General features: G+C 46.8%; 1 protein-coding gene across 1 annotated transcript in view; it reads right to left on the bottom strand.

The window, feature by feature from the left end:
* The window catches only part of ADAMTS7 (ADAM metallopeptidase with thrombospondin type 1 motif 7), a 487,405-nt gene that overhangs the window by 252,821 nt on the left and 216,357 nt on the right, over positions 1 to 18,227 (bottom strand). The window lies entirely within an intron of this gene.

Raw genomic sequence — 18,227 nt, 5'->3', positions numbered from 1 at the left:
CTCTGCATTAAACATTTGGCCTTCTGAGAGCAGGCCGCTCTGCATTTGGATACTGGCATCCAATAGGTGGCCCTATGGCGTTGTTTTTTAAATAATTTTTTAAAATTTTCTTTATTAAACATTTATCATGTAATTTGTCATGGGTACATTGGCAGAATTATACATTTGTATCATATCAATGTACCACAAATAAAACAATTTGTTGTGCACAATATCAAGCATTTCCTTTTCTTTCTCTCAATACACAGTGTAATCAACTATCTTGTGTTATCATATTGTAGAGTGGGTCCCCCAGTTCATAACATATAAAAAGTGTTTGTCCCTTGGTTGTATGTATGTCCCTCATTCTTTTCTTGCATAAGTGTTTATTTCGACATTACATGGTAACAGTGTTATAGATCTAATCTCGTCTATTCACCTTTATGCATACTCTTTGTCTTCCCCCATTGGCTATCCCATCTCATGTTCACATCTCTTCCCTCATCGTGACTCTTGGTCCCTAATAACTTCCATTGGGTGGGATAATATGTATTCTTTAAGAGGATCCCATATATCTTTTGGACGTGGAGTAATTGGTAGTAGCTCTGCATGGGTGAGCTTTTGTTCCTGCCAAAATAAGAGATCTTTGATCCACTCCTTAAACTTAGGGGCCTGCCTCATCCCCATGTGCATGCCACTCTAGGCTTAGCTAGTAGAAGTCCGAGGGACACATATTTTCGATACCCCACTTCAATTTGTTCAGTATACCCTAGTAGAGCAACTATTGGAGACATTATGATAGTCACTGATATCATCTGTGTCAATGCTGCAAACACTTGCTGACAGTATTGATTTATGCTACTGCCGTTCCAGGCCCAATGCAAAAAATCGGCCCCTTCCATTCTACATCTGCCACAACGATCGTTATCTTTTAGCTTATAACTGGGTATTTTGAGAGGAGTGTAATAAATAAATGCGATGTAAAAATGTTAAATGAATAATTTGTAGTCGAATGCTTGTAACCACTTGTTCTGTTTGTATGCAACAGTATTCCCATTGTTTGTCTGTTAGTGCTGAGCCAAGCTCCCTTTGCCACTTTCCCCCCGCTACACACTGATCTAACACTTGGTTGGTCTGAATAATATGATATAAGGAGGAGACAACATGTGCGGGTGTCGCGGATTGCAATATTGTATGTAGGGGAGATAGTACTGGTGGTTCCGTCGGGAATGAGGGTGTATTTTCCTTAATACCTTACCTCAGCCGTACATATAAAAATATATCAATGGGAGTGGGTTCTAAATTATTATTAAAATTGTTCTAGTGTGCGGAACTTCTCATTACTGTATAGGTCTCCCCAGCATTGTATGTTCACTTTCCTCATGAATGTTTAAAACCTATTTCTTGAATCACTTGTATATGTGGGTGATACACTAATGGAAGTAGGGGCGCATATAACATTGAGGCTGCCAGTACATCTGCCATTAATTGGGCATGTTACCGTCGTGGGAGATGTCCCGCTCTCGCGAGCGGGATCGGGTCCGCCAGCCATTGTTCTGGCCCTATGGCGTTCTTCCAATCAGGGCGCAATGCTCAGTGCAAAGGCACCGGGGCCTAGAAGTGGGAGGGACCTGTCGGCATCACCCGGTACTTAAATTGCCTTCCTGGTTCATGACCTGTAATTTCTTTCCACTGCAGTTGCGGTAGAGACGAGAGGTGACAGGTCCCTCCCCCACCTCCCCCCCCCCCCCTTCTCTGTTGCCGCACACAGTCAATTCTCTTATGCACGTGATCATAGGAGGGTAGTCGGCTGTGCTTGAAATGTAAATATAGACATGAGGGTACTCACTATACCAGAGGAACTGCTTCTTCCAGAGAAGTGACAGGATTCTCCTAATACAAGTATTAAATGAAATCTCATGTGAGAAACACAGGGGCTCTGCCTTTCAGTTACAAGATGACAGGCACTGAGCACCTGACGGCACCTGCCCATTCAAGGCACCTGGAGCCGGCAAGGAGCATGCGAATGACTGGGACTCGGAGTCCTGGTGCCAGAGTCGAGCAGCACGTGCCACTGATCGTGCACAGAGCAGATGGTAGCCAGGAACCAAGTGCACAAACCCTGGTAGCTGCAGCTGGCACACTCGAATGCAGTACTTTTGTTTTGTGTATTGTTTACATTAATTCGATTTGAATCCTCTGAATCCTAGTTGGTGAAATAAACGGAAATATAGTAATTTCCAGTCTTAGACTTGCAATATTCTCCTATCACTCACTGCCAATTATTGTCCATGAGCTATATTTCATATTGAGATGTATTGTTGTTTAAAAAACGGATTAACCCTACAAAAATACCAGGGCTTCCCTTATCCGAATATGCCCATTTGTTTGGGAGCGAGTGTCCACAGGTCCCTCAAATCTCCATGTTGTCACTGTTTGAAGTGGAGGTCTCGGTCTCTGAATTTATAGCACTCTCAGAAATACAATTAAACACAGTTGTCACCTCCCTTTTTTCAAGCTTCGTTTGACACTTGTATGTAGGGGGCTGCGTCATATGTACTTGTTAACTGGAAGAAGGGGCGTGAATACCACTCAGTTTCCTTTATAGCACTTAAGACTGTTTCTAAGCACTGGTGCTCTCAGCTGAGACCCCAGCACGGGAGCCCAGGGGTGCTGCTAGAGAGCCCCCCTCGATCCGGCCAGTCATCTCCTACAGCTTGCTACTCGCCTAGAACAAATGCTTTACAAGCCTTCCCGCTGAAACTGCATTCAAGCCTAAAATGACAGTCGGGGTGAGACTGCCCACGAGCCTGTAAGGCAAGCACGGTACAGGAGTGAGACGCCCTGCGAGCCTGTAAGGCAAGTCACGGTGCAGGAGTGAGACGCCCTGCGAGCCTGTAACGACAGACACGGTGGAGGAGTGAGACGCCCTGCGAGCCTGTAAGGCAAGTCATGGTGTAGGAGCGAGACTCCCCGCGAGCCTGTAAGGTAAGTCACGGTGCAGGAGTGAGACGCCCTGCGAGCCTGTAACGGCAGACACGGTGGAGGAGTGAGACTGCCCGCGAGCCTCTAAGGCAAGTCACAGTGCATGAGTGAGACTCCCCGCGAGCCAGTAAGGCAAGTCACGGTACAGGAGTGAGACGCCCTGCGAGCCTGTAACGGCAGACACGGTGGAGGAGTGAGACTGCCCGCGAGCCTCTAAGGCAAGTCACAGTGCATGAGTGAAACTCCCCGCGAGCCAGTAAGGCAAGTCACGGTACAGGAGTGAGACGCCCTGCGAGCCTGTAACGGCAGACACGGTGGAGGAGTGAGACTCCACGTGAGCCAGTAAGGTAAGTCACGGTGCAGGAGTGAGACTTACCGCAAGCAAGTAAGGCAAGTCACAGTGTATCAGTGAGACTCCCCGTGAGCCAGTAAGGCATGTCACGGTACAGGAGTGAGACTCTCCGTGAGCCAGTAAGGCAAGTCACAGTGAATGAGTGAGACTCCCCGCAAGCCTGTAAGGGAAGTCACGGTACAGGAGTGAGACTCCACACGAGCCTGTAAGGCAAGTCATGGTACAGGAGTGAGACGCCCTGCGAGCCTGTAACGGCAGACACGGTGCAGGGGTGAGACTCCATGCGAGCCTGTAAGGCAAGTCATGGTACAGGAGTGAGACGCCCTGCGAGCCTGTAATGGCAGACACGGTGCAGGGGTGAGACTCCATGCGAGCCTGTAAGGCAAGTCACGGTGCAGGAGTGAGACTCCCCGCAAGCCAGTAAGGCAAGTCACAGTGCAGGGAGAGACTCCACACAAGCCTGTAAGGCAAGTCATAGTGCATGAGTGAGACTCCCCGCAAGCCTGTAAGGCAAGTCCCGGTCCACGAGTGAGACCCCACACAAGCCTGTAAGGCAAGTAATGGTACAGGAGTGAGACTCCGAGCGAGGCTGTAAGGCAGCTACAGTGCAGGAGTGAGATTCCCAGTGAGTCTGTAAGGCAAGTCACGGTGCATGATTGAGACTCCCTGCGAGCCTGTAAGGCAAGTCACGGTGCAGGAGTGAGACTCCACGCGAGCCTGTAAGGCAGCCACGGTGCAGGAGTGAGACTACCCACAAGGCTGTAAGGCAAGTCATGGTGCAGAAGTGAGACTCCCCGCAAGCCAGTAAGGCAAGTCACAGTGCAGGGAGAGACTCCACACAAGCCTGTAGGGCAAGTCATAGTGCATGAGTGAGATTCCCCGCAAGCCTGTAAGGCAAGTCCCGGTCCAAGAGTGAGACCCCACACAAGCCTGTAAGGCAAGTAATGGTACAGGAATGAGACTCCAAGCGAGGCTGTAAGGCAGCTACGGTACAGGAGTGAGACTCTGAGCGAGGCTGTAAGGCAAGTAACGGTACAGGAGTGAGACTGCCTGCGAGCCTGTAAGGCAAGTCACGGTGCAGGAGTGTGACTCCCCACGAGCCTGTAAGGCGAGTCACGGTGCAGGAGTGAGACTCCCCGCAAGCCTGTAAGGCAAGTAACGGTACAGGAGTGAGACACCCTGCGAGCCTGTAAGGCAAGTCACGGTGCAGGAGTGTGACTCCCCACGAGCCTGTAAGGCAAGTCACGGTGCAGGAGTGAGACTCCCCACGAGCCTGTAAGGCAAGTAACGGTACAGGTGTGAGACGCCCTGAGAGCCTGTAGGACAAGTCACGATGCAGGAGTGAGAATCCATTTCAGGATGTAAGCACAGTGAGGGTCCACTGAAATCTGTATCTATTGGCGATGAGAGGAGCAAGAACTGAGTTGAAATATTCCCTCATCTGTACAACACATTCATTCAGGAATATTCGTTTCATTTGGAATGTTCAGGTCCTTCTGGTGAGATTTGGGGGACATCTCTTAATTTAATTGCTGCTTGGACAGGAATGTTCTTTGTATGGTGTACAGTCGTGACTCCTGCCTTTCATGCCTGACTCCGAGCATCTGGTCCTCTGGTTTTTAGATCTGTGTCCCAGCCGTACGCTAATATAGCCTGTGCGTGTATGCCTTGACCCGCCCTAGCCTAATGACTGACCCTGGGCCTGCCCTGGACCTAAAAGGACACATGAAGTGGACCCTCTTTAGTGACAGGAGGATTACTGTCCCTTTAAAGGGTTCACATGTGTAGTGCAACCCTGGTAGCATACCTTGTGTTGCAGTGATTATTGTCTGACAAGGCCTTTTTACCTGTGTAATGTAAACGAAAGCCTACTGACCCATTCACCTAAAGTTCTGCTGCAGACAGTGAACCTGAAATCCTAGCTCCAAGATCCTGTGCACCTGGATGTGTGTATATTTGTTACTGAAGTTTGGCAGGCGTTTTATGAATGCCTGAGTGACCCAGCTTGACATAGGCCTCCGGGTTCCACTTTTGGAAGTCACTGGTCTATTCATGTGCACAAGATGGAAGTGAGGTTGCTTGCCAGACAGTGTAAATCTATAGCTGACATTCTTTAGAACCGAAGGGAGGGAACCCAGCCAATAACATTTGGAAAGAGGAGACATGTTTCCCCTTAGGAATTCAATCAGGCCCTTTATGATTAGGGCTCCCGGTTTTATGGTATTCATTCTTATAACATTTCCGTCTGTAGTTATCCATATTATATTTTTTGTACATCTTATTGATATTTATCCATATTTATTTTGTGAATAAATAGTTGTAAAATGGTATTTTTCACATTTATTTAACTCGTAGACGTGCACTCATACATGGAAGCCTGTCGTGGTTTAGCAAATTAGGCAGCCACATATAACAAAACACTACACCCACAGGTACATTATAGTCTTATACTACTAATATATATTAACATAAGCTTGTATTTAAGGAAAGTTCTTCCTGTTTTTTAACTCCCCATGCTGTCTATCTGCTAAGCTTTTACTTACATTTCATGAAAAACAGCATGCAGGGTCTCTCACAAGAAGCACAATTATCTGTATTTTTCTACTTTGAAAAACAAATACAGATAGGAAACGCATTGTTTTCTCTCTGTATCCATAAAAAATCCGTAAAAATTGAAAACTGGGATCTTTATTTATGATAAGTGCTGCTGAGTGGCGTTCCTTACACTGCCATTTGGTGGGGGGCAGAGGTGAGGGGTGGGATGGCAGCTTCTGTTGTCAGGGTGGAAAGGGTCATTTAGATGGAAAGCAGCCATTTTGGCTCTTTTTTTTATCACTATCAGATTTTTAGTCACGTGCAGATTGCTCAAACCTCTTTGTGCCTCTGTTGTGGGTGCTCCAGCCTGGTAACAACCGTGCTGTGAAGAGCATCATTCAGGACAAAGGCTGAGAGACAGCCTGAGAATGACGCTTACAAGGGAACTGATCCAAACGGGTTCAGTAAAGACAGACAGGAATCCACCTCCCCTGTCTGCCAACTCTTTATGACAGTAAAGGCTGCTGACCCACTTGCTGTCCCAGTTCCATGCTCTCTCTGACCAAGGAGGAGGTGCGCCACAGAGCACCCAAGGACACTGCACAGCCAAGGCGGGTAAATGGAAGCAAAGCAGGACTACAATAACCAGAACATGCTATGTTGTCACATGAAAGCCAAGTACTGCATACAATGTCCTGATAGCACTGAGTGAGTTGGCCTCCCTGCATCCCATCTGAGTGTGACTGACTTGCACTGCGCTCCGCCTACGCTTCACCTGTTTATGTGTGAGCGAAGGGTGCACTGCAGCTGCCCATAATGTTCCTCTTCGATACCACAACTTCCACATGTGTTGTACCTGATCTAATTGTGAATTACATTTGTAGAGCTTATGCTTCTTGTGCCATGTGATGCTGTGTGTTGGTTAGTGGGACTCCGACACCTGGGCATGGAGTCAGCAGCAGCTCCTCCGCTATGGCGGAGGAGCATCACCCCCCTGCTGAGAGCCAGCTGAGGGACACAGGAAAAATAAAATGATAATAAATTGGTTTTATTACCATTTAACTTTTCTCATTTCCCTGTAGAGCCTGCCCAGTGGCGGCTCCTTCGCTAAGGCGGAGGAGCGTTGCCCCACTGCTTTTAAGCAGTGTGACGAAAGGAAAAATAAAATGAAAATAACTTGTTATTAACATTTTATTGTTTCCAGCTGCTTTGCGGGTGGGGCTGCTCTGCTCTCAGAAAAGGGCAGGGGAGGAGTGGTTTGCCCGCTCCAAGTGCGCATGAATGCTTGGCCGGCCCTCTGCTGCCGGCCAAACAGTCATGCACACTTTGCATGTTATCCACGCAGGCTGCATTACAACCTGCGTGGAGAACATGCCCAGGCCCCTAGCCTCCGTCTGAGTGAAGAACCACAGCGCTCAGACCAATCACAACGTTGCATTGCAGCGTTATGATTAGTATGGGGAGACTTGGTGCTTACCTATCACAAGTGATTGGTCAGGGGAACCTGGGTGTGCTTCCTGGTTGCTGTTCCGGCTCGAGTCCAACGGAGGAGAGATGTGTGACACGGCAAGGTAAGTGTTTTTTTTTGGTGTTTTTTAAAGATTCCCCTTACCCCTCCCACCCCCTCAGACCTCCGACCCGCCACCCCGATCAATGCAGGCAGCCACTGAGCCTGCCAAGTCTGGGCGGGCGGGCTTGGCTGTCGTCACAGCCAGCAGGGAAGTAGTGCGCACTTGAGTTTTGCGGCGGCCACCACTGCATGGAGTCCAGAATTCTCAAGTTACCCAATTCCATGCGTGATTACCTCATCTAGTCCAGAGTTTTTTTTCTTTGCATGTTGGGATTTTGTAGCCCAGCTTAACCAATTGCAAAATCGAGATTACAAGTCCCAGAATTCAAAGAAAATTCCTGAATAGCTGAGCTTCTCACTCATGCAACTAGATAACTTAAGAGGTGAGGGAGCCAGGTACTGCACACAAGGGGGAGACACCACCAGTGTGAATAGTAAGCCGGCCTGAATCCTCCTGCTCATGCAGACGGGAGGAAGCATTGGTTCTGGCTGGCTGCCCATACAGACCGGTCTGCACATCCTCAATCTCCTCAACATGTGAGGAGGGCCTTTACTTATGAAACATTCACATTGACTGCCACAGAATGTTCAGATTGAGCTATGAATACTTCATCTACCTGTGGCTCCAAATTAGCATCCTGGTGCTTGTACTTTTGTTTGTGCCAAATCTTAATGCAGGACTAGCAGTGCCACAGAGCGATTCAAAAATGTGAACTGGAGGAACTTCTCTCCTGGCATGGGACAACTCAAAGGGCATTTAATAATGGAGTATCTGTCCATGTTAAGGAGAAAATCATAGCTCTTGGTGAAAAGGGCAAAGAGATTTTGTTTTCAAAATTAGTTTACTTACTAAAAAGAAAAGATTGCTGACAGCAAAGTCTCTGTTTTCCAGAAAATGGCAATGCAAAGTGGTGTATGGACGCAGAATATTGTTAATGAAAAGAAACCGAATATTTAAAGACAAAGAGAGTGTGTTTTAGTGTCAGCACATTGTACATTTTTGTTAGCTTGAAAAATCAACTATTTGCCAAAAATAACAAGCTTTTCTTTGAGCCCAAGGTGTGTATTTTTGGAAAATGGCACGACTAATGCTGGTGGCAAAATGCCTACATTTCCAAAATATTTTTAAAGCATAGAGTTATGTTGGTCATTCATGCCAAGTGTAGAAAACACGTTATTACAGCATTTTTGGCATCATTTGCTCAATACAAGTTTGTACCTATGAACAGTAATTGCTCTTATGTAATGACTCTCAGAAAGCAAAACACGAACTACATTCGCTTCATTGCTGCATACAACTGCTGATTCAGGCTTAGCCTCCAAGATGAGAGTGGCCTAAGAGGATATATATATGTCTCAGGGCTCTGCAACAAGAGAGGATAAGTCTTCAATTTGAGATCTCTGCACATGGAAGGATAGCTCTCATGCCTAAAGCCTAATACTGTGAGATCGGTGTAACTCTCCATTGCCCATCCCGGCGCTTTCATGTAGATTCTCACGCGCTCCAGGCTTGGGTGAGACCTCTATACACAGCACCCAAGACTAGGGTGAGGGCTGTCTGATGAAATCCCCTTGGAACAGGGCATGAGACGACGTGTTCCCTCTCGTCCATGCTCTTCACCCTGAAGCCATTAGCATGCTGGGTGAGAGGATGCTTTTTTAAAGGGTATACCCAAGCACACGCAAAGTATCAGTTAGCATAAATGCAAGATCATTTACGACATGAAACAAAATAAGTTAGTCTTTTGCTTCTTTCTTTGTGGTTTCTTTCCTTTAATATTCCTCTTTTGACAGTAGTTCTTCAAGCCAACACGTGTTTCGTCGCCTCCGTAAAATAGTACATGCGACTTGTTCACGGCTGAATACTCGTATATGGAGTCCGGCTTGAGGAGGTAGCGATACACACACCCCCCAGTCAAGAACTACAACGAATTAAGAAGAAGATTATAACGGATTAAACTTTGAATCCGAAGTTTAACTGAACAACGTGCCAAACCCTTGACAGGGTACCTCCTTGCGTCACAGGATAGTGTGACCTGGAATTATCGTCACACTTTATACCACTATTGAGAACCGTATTCAGCCGTGAACAAGTCGCATGTACTATTTTACGGAGGCGACGAAACACGTGTTGGCTTGAAGAACTACTGTCAAAAGAGGAATATTAAAGGAAAGAAACCACAAAGAAAGAAGCAAAAGACTAACTTATTTTGTTTCATGTCGTAAATGATCTTGCATTTATGCTAACTGATACTCTGCGTGTGCTTGGGTATACCTTTTTGATGACTATTTTGTTGCTCTGCCACAATAACTTAGGGAGGCTGGTGGTTCTCCCCAACCCTTTAGCACCGTGAATAACACAATTCTCACTAGATAACAGGTGAATCAACCATAAGCGCCTATCACCTATTAAAAATACCACCACCCAGAACTAGTACCTGCTTTTTTAAAGGGACTTGATGGGAGCTTCCAAAGGGATGTTCGCGTATCTTTGCACAGCGATGATTTCCTGTTGCATATTTCAGATCCAGAGGCATCGATGCAAAAGGTTTTGCAGATAGTTCACACATTTGGCAAATACTAATGAATTGCCATGAACTGGTGCAAGTCGGTCTTATATCCATTCAAGATCAGATGCAGTGATACTCTTTGCCCTTCAGAAAGAGTTCTGAAGAGTTTAAATATCCAGGTGTATATACGGCCCACAAGAAATGGACGTCTTACACAAAGCTAACTTACTTAAAGCTTTGGATGCCGTTTGGGATGACGTGAAGCACTAGAGGACGCTGCCTTTTTCATTACTTTGGAGGCCAGTGCTCCATATAATAATTTTTCTCCATAAGTTTTTCTATTTGCTCCAAAATGTGCTACTCGGTGCCATATTTCTTTTTTTGAAGCATCAATGACATGATAAGAGTTCTTGTGGGTTGGGGTTCCTCCTGGCATAGCCTGAGAAATGCTGACTCAGGCGGTAGATGATTGGAGGATTGCACTTCCTAACTTACACAAATATTATTGAATTTCCCACATGGTGGTGGTAAACAAGAGGGCCGACAGACAAGTGCTTAGTGAGGCTAGATACTTGACATTGCTGCATGGGACACAGGCCAAGAATCTGCCCTCTCACACATATTCTGTTTTCAGGGCCTGTAAGACTGCCACAAGAAATTTCGGTTGGGAATGCACTCTCATGAGCTACACCCTTTGCAGCACAGTCAGAAATAAAAGGGAATGGGGGGGATAATTGCTTCCATAATGTGCAATATTTATTAAAAGTGTCTATTGTGACTTATGCTGATGGTTGTTTCCTGAACTATTGATAAGAGACGCCATGTTTTGTTTATCTGTGATCTCAATGAATTGTCACAATCTGAGATATTCACTGATTTCCTGAAATATTATGTGCGGGATGATCTTTCTGCGTGTCTTGTTAATTTTCTACAAAATCAATAAAAATGTTTGGAATACGTACATGGAAAAATGGATGGAATTGGAGATAAAATTTAAGAAGAGGCTTCATACTTTTAAAAAACATTATAAGAAAGCCATATCAAATTTCATATTCATTTGAATCACCTGTAAAATGCACAGCTTTCAGGCAATTTCTAAGAGAAACTATGCTCTAGAATGCCAAGCCTGGCCACATTTTCAGAACGACATTTTTGTGACAGGAGTGAGGACCTATGAGGAGCATCATGCTCACTTGGTAGAACATGCGCAATAAAAGTGCCCCTTCTGAGCAATGACTTCAATGAGAAACCGTGATATAAAAAGCGCCATTTCACTCAACTGGAAAAAGTAAACAGAGTCTCAAGGGTGATGTTGGGCTGCATATTTTGTGCCCGCTCGATGGAGGAGTCTGTTTTCTCTACTTGCCCACTACTTCCAATCCCAACAAGGCCATGAAACAAATGCCATTCCCTGTGAAGCCCTCAATCTGGGACCTGAAGAACCCTTCATTATATGCCTGACCATTGAAAAGCCCTCCATACCATTCCTTGCCTTCAGAGATGCCTTTCTCTCACATATGGACTTCAACCATCCATTTATCAGAGACCTATTCATTACATACCATTCCTCCCATACACACCCTCAGAAGGCCATCCATTCCACCTAGGGGAGCCAACTCAATTTCAGGACCATGGACAGCTCTCTGTCCAATAGCAGGTCCTCAGATGACCTTCTTTCTAACTAATTAACCAGAAGATTAGTATGAAATGATTGTTTACGTATTGTTTTAGAAGGGGAATTGCAATGAGCCAAACCCTCAGCCCACTTTGGATTTGGAAAGCCTGCAACTACACACAGGGCACTCGGACAACCCTCCATTCAAACATGCCCTCAACGGGCCATTCACACCACACCCAGCACTCAAGCAGCCTTCCACACCATGCAGGCCCTTAGAAGGCCCTCTTGTGTCCATAAAAGTATACATTGCTTGAAACCCACTAAGCTGTTTAGGCTGCTTTGCACTTTCAAGGACTGAAAGCTCAGAAAGATGCATATCTGGCATTTTTCCCAGTGCGAAGACTGAGATTTCCAAAAACACATGGAAGGCACCTCATGAATCTTATGCTGGGCCCAGAACTCCACAATGGTTCATCCTGTGCTACATTACTTATAGTATTATTTTGTTTGGTTAGTAGGTGCAGTTAAGGAGCTTATCAATTTATATGGCAAAAATATTGGGCACATCACATTTTTATTTGAGAGTGTGTAGAATACTAACAGGTTACCTCGTGGTCATTTCAGAGTGCTCAGATACACAGTTCTTGTGTGATGTCTCAAATTTAAACAAAGGGGTGATCACATACCAGTGTGTTAGATGGATGTTATACTGTCCACCCCACTAAAGGACTCTGGAAATGGGTTAGAACTCTTGGGCAGGCACATTCTTAAACGAGGAGATGGCTCTGGGTTTTTTTTGGTGTGCGCTTGTGGGCTGGGGGGCTTTTGCAATAACCAGAACTGAGGTACCTGGCTTTCAATTAAGCCCTCCCTCTAAGAGGTCTGAGACATCACTAGTCCTTCCTGGCATTTGTCTCCACTAGACTCAGAGGCTTACGTTGCAATGAAATGATTTGGGCTTGACTTCTAAGGAGATTTTTTTAGGGCTTTTTTTGTAACAGCCCTCTGTCCAGCCTCTTCCCATGCACTGATATCAGCAATGTTACTATAAACTGGACTTGACTTCATCAAGTAGTATTTAGTCTCCTCGGAAGTGTGGACTCCAGTGAAACCACCACTTTCCCACCAAAGTGAGGCCTGATTTTTGGGGCTGTGGGCAGTCATTGTGTACTGGGCAGTACCCTGTGTGGGTACTATCATGTACCTAACAAGCAATGGGACCAGATCCCATACCAGGGCGTGAAGGTTCTCACATCCATGAGTCTCTTGGGCTGGGAACGGCAGAATGCTTACCTTAAAGGTTTGAGGTGTGATGGTGATCTATGCAGGCTAAACAGCGAGGACGCTGAAATGTTTCTCCAGTTTCAAGTGCTGGGCGATGCTTGTCTGTGAATCACTGCCTTGCTTCTTTGCCGCTAAATTTACTATTCTTAACTTCACATCCATTTATATTGAAAAATAAGTATCTTCAAGGTACGTAGATGTGAAGTTGAGAATATTAAATCTAAACTTACCAATATATCTATAGATAGCTAGATAGATCTAAATCGAAACATTGATTCTACCCTAAAATATGGGTGGTCTCAGAGTTCCAAACTATGAATGACCTTACCCAGCTGTACAAACTCACTGTTTCTTTCACTGGAGGCTCCATATTGTGAGCATTCACAGGCCTGCATGGCGAGATTTGTGGCAAGGGGCCTCTTTATAATCCAGTGTCAATGGATTAAACAATGAGATTGACAAACATATAAATACTTGGAGAAGAATTGTGTGGCTTGGCAAAGTCTCGTTTAAAAGCCAGCTCAGGATTACCCATACTCACTGGTATTAATGTGAGAGTCAGACAGATTTCCCTAACAACATCAAGAAGCTGGACTTCGGTACCTTTAGAGACTAGTCTCAATTAATGATGTCAGTAACAATGAAGCATCCAAAAGGACATGGTCTAGTAATGCAGTAGACATGTTCTACATTGTCATGCAGAAGGGAAACTGCCTTTACAACGCATGTTTTTACAACGTTTATGCCTTAACAACGCATGCCTTTACCTCGCATTTCAGGTAAGATTGGGATGTCGGGTCTCCCCTCACAAATACATAAATATATATATACACAATGCGTGGTAAAGGCATATGTTGTAAAAGCATATGTGGGGTAAAAAATGCTATCTATAGGCATGCAAAGTATTTCCCTGCGTTGTTCTGTCATACAACCCATGCAGAACACATATTTCAGCAGATAGTAAAGACATTCCCTTCCACATCTAGGGGAGTTTAAAACACTCAATAGGGGGCATGTCAAACAGCTCCCATGTAGGAGCAGATGTACGGAGCTTCTCCGCTCGACCATACAAATGGGCAGATCTGGCTCGCCCTCGCCGTTCAGACCCCTTATGATGGTGGGAGATATATCAGAAAAGTCTCCACGAACGGGGACTGCCCTCCGCTGATGGATGGCTGCCACGGTGGAAGGACGCTGATGCCATGAGGGCCGCAAACACAGTCAAGATTGTGACGGTTGTGGAGCTCGCAGCATAATTCACCGGCACGATCCCTGGGCAGAGAGCCAAAACGTGGAGCAGAGACCGTAGCGCGGGGTTGCTCACCCCCTCGACGCTTGGCCCATCTTCAACTGCAGGGGCCCCAACGGTGATGCCACTGCCAGGATTCTAGGCCCGCAGGAGTGGCACTGGAAGCGCTGCAGAGCCATTCTGTGGTGACGACGGCATGCAGTGGTGGTTAGAGGCCCCAGGAAGACACAGTGCTGGAGATGCCACCTGAGTTCGGAGTCCGGCCGCCCCCATCACTCGTCAGTGCTGTATGCACCTAGAGGGACTTGTAAATGCCTGTTGAACAGCAGGTATGGACATTACGTTGAGGCCAGCAGTGGGGCGCTTCAGACTTGCCGGCGGTGGTGGCTTTGAACACTCACTGCAGATAGAAGCAGGGAAGCGGACAATCAGGCATACAAGCATGGGAGGACGGGAGGACAACAGCGACAAGCTGTCCCACCTCACACACCCCCAAACCTGCTCCCGGATGACCCTGAGAACCACCTCACACACCCCCACCCTGCTCCCGGATGACCCTGACAAGCCCCTCTCAGATAAGGAAGGACCCTCTCACTGTGAACCAGGTGACGGAATTGAGATTGTGTCCCCGACCTGCTATAGAGTGCTGCAGCGGATTAGCTTATAGAAAGATCTAGGCATCTAATGGCCGCTCTACGCAGGAAAAAAGCCAAGGCACTTGAGGAGATGCTTACCAAGCCCCCTCCAAGAAGGCAGAGCAGCCTCATGATACTTTGCCAACTCCATCGATCTCACGTAAAGCGACAGAAACAGACCACCTAGACGAGGAGGTCCGATCGCGCACTTCTACATGGAGATCCTCTTCAATACGATACGGACTGACATAGCTGCCCTAAATCACAAGATGTCCGCAGAATTTAAGGAAATAAAAAGAGATGTCGGTGAGCTGGGACAGTGGGCAGACACTCTGGAACAAACTAGTGGTGTGAGAGAGGAGGAAATTGATGAACACTGACATGAATTGCTTGAACTATGTGACAGAAACGCAGACTTGCAGCTTCATCTGGAAGATCTCAAAAATAGATCCTGCTGGTCAAACATTAGGATCATAGGAGCTCCTCTTCAGGCCTCCTCTGGAAAGCTAGAGGAATAAGTCATCCATCTCTTTCTCCATATCCTACCGGAGCTCGCAGAGAACGAAATTATCCTGAACCGCATGCATAGAGCGGGTCGTCCTTCTGCGGCCCCAAGACATCCTGACCTGTGTGCACCACTATGACCAGAAGAAAGCCCTAATGTCATCAATGTGGAACGAGGGCTCCACAATGTTCAAAGGATGGAAAGTGTGGCTGTACCAGGACCTATCCACTATCACATTACAACGCCATCAAGCACTCAAGCTGGTCACCACGTTCCTATGGGAGAAAGGAATCAGATATAAATGGGGACACTCCTTTAGACAGATCTTTGCCTGGCACAACAAGACACACATGATCCGCACCCTGGATGAGACACGACTGATTCTGGGCCTGGAGGCCCAACAGGGAGAGGATACAGGATCCCCAACACTGAAGAACTCGCCAATCCTACCAGTGGCAGGAAGGCACACCCGCCACCTGCCACAGAAGAAAACAGGCAAACCCACGAAGTCAGAGAGCCACACAGAACGATCAGCCTTACTTCAGCAAGGGTCTCTCCTCAGAACAAGAATCCACCTAGCGTGAGGCAGCAGCAATTGCAGGCCAGACAGTGGGGATGCTGTCTGTCGTGCCCTCGCTGTTGGCAGCGCCCCCCCTGGATGGGTGGCCTGGGGTCTGGTGAGTCTGCCCTTTCTTTTTCACCCGTCTGTCAGTGCAGGCACAGTGGGGCTCCACCAAACCGTTTCTTGCTCCATGGCATGTGCACACTAGTGAGATGAGTCCCAATCATCACATTGTTCTAGCTCCTGAAATCATGCACAGCCGGTACAGGTAAGAGAGGTGGGGCAGGGCGGGGTGGAGTGGGGGAGGGAGGGAAGTCGACCTACAGCAGGATAGGGAAAATAAAATAAATAAATAAAACCACTTACCTTGCGCTCATTGCATCACTGAGTCAGTGATGCAGCGAGCGCAAGGTAAGTGGTTTAATTTATTAATTAATTTTTTTCCCCTATTTCGTTGTATGTCCACTTCTTCCACACCCCACCTTGCCCCCTTAGCTCTTACCTGTACCACCGCGCCTGCCTGAAATGGCAGTGCTTGAGTTACACAATTTTGTTTACTACCTCACTAACTCTTGCTCGACGACCATGCTGCATGATCATTAGTCGTACATGGCGACAAACTAATTCAAAGTCAAAGGCGAGCCGTGGTCAATCCACTTCCTTGCTACTCCACCAGCAGTACCACCCCCTCAGGAAGACATGGTTAAAATCCTGAGTTTGAACGTCCAAGGACTCAAAGCTCCTGCAAAACAAATATCGCTTCTCTCTATGCTCAGTGATTCCAACTGTGATATCTGCCTTCTGCAGGAGACCCATCTCCTCAAGGGAGACTGGAAGCATATGAGGTCCCGCTGGTTCAAACAACAGTACTCCTCCTAAGGACAAGGGAAAAAGACTGGCGTAGCAATTTTTCTTGCCACGCATTAAGGGCCAGGTCCTCCAGATTCAAGCTGAAACGCCTGGCAGGCTCCGCTCATTGAGGCTTTCGATGCCCACATACATCTTTACAGTTGCCATCATTTACGCCCCAAACGACCACCATCAAGAGAAGTTAATTCTAGATGCAATAGTACAGGTACTCTCCGCTCCAGATGCCGACATACTCATAAGGGGCGACTTCAATCTGGTCCCAGACACACTTCTAGACTGTTCTGCCCATAGGACAGGTCAGGCAGGGGCTTTTTATAACTGCAGGCCTTCGCTGGCTATGGGAAATGGGACTGGTAGATGTGTGGCATGTTGCTAACCCTATCATTAATGACTTTACCTACTTCTCAGCTTCCCAGCAAACATACATCAGAATACACTACTTTCTGGCATCTCCCTACATCACCGCAGCCACCACCCAAGTAGATATAGGCGCAGCAGTCTTGTTTGATCATTTGCCTGTCTCAATGACCCTGGTGATGCCATGCGCACACGTGTCGCACCAAACGTGGCGCCTTAATCCCAATTTGCTGACACACGATTCTACTAAAAAAAGTTAAGGAAGTCCTTCACACAAATGACACACGTGGCACTTCCATATCTTTACTCTGGGACACTCTAAAAGCGGTCCTGGAGGGTATCTTCATAGCCACCTCTACCCGATTTAACAGAGATAGAAAGTATAAGTGCACCAGCCCAGTACGGGCAATTATAGGGACATGGGATAGGGTTAAATAGGTCAAGAAACTCTCCACTCACATCTCAATACAAACACACATTATTGGGAACCCTAACTTCCTCCCTGCCCTACAGGGTACGACGTTCCTTGCATCGCAAAACGCTAATTGTAAAAGGATTGGGGATATTTGATCACTGCAGCCCTATAGACTTCCCCCAAATCCAAACCAACTATGGGGTGCCGGATAGTGAGTACACTGGGTGATGCACCCCCAAGTGCACGCATATACCGGCAGACCCCTTACGCTTTTTGAAAAGTGGCTCCTCACCCGCCACAATGATAAGGGCCTTCTTTCTGATATCTATAATTTCCTGAACATCCCTATGGCTTCTAATACATCTCCAGCCCAGAAGAGGTGGGAACTGGAGGGTGAGCAAACCTTTTCTTCCAAAGAGTGGTCTGACATTTTACATAGGGAACATATCACCACCTTTAGTGCTTCCGGGAAGGAGACCCCCCTTAAACTGACCCACTTCTGGTATTACACCCCAGCCAGAGTGGCTAAATGGAAACACAACAGAAATTATAGCTGTTGGCGCAACTGTGGCCACTCACGTATGCTAACTCACCTTCTTTGGCACTGGCCTAAACTACAACGCTAATGGACAGGCGTAATAACCGACATTAACAAAAAGTACAAAACAGATATCCCTACGTTTCCCAGCTACATCCGGCTAGAGCTCGCCAACGCCCTGACTTACCCTTTACGCTCGGCGATAGAGAAGCAGAGGGAAGGTGATAACCCTAGTCATTTTGTCCTGGTGGGTGCACAGAGAC

The sequence above is a fragment of the Triturus cristatus genome, chromosome 3_1, assembly GCF_964204655.1.
Source record: "Triturus cristatus chromosome 3_1, aTriCri1.1, whole genome shotgun sequence".
Taxonomy (NCBI): Eukaryota; Metazoa; Chordata; class Amphibia; order Caudata; family Salamandridae; genus Triturus; species Triturus cristatus.
The sequence above is the reverse complement of the archived record's forward strand: the minus strand, read 5'-3'. Positions and strand labels throughout refer to the sequence as shown.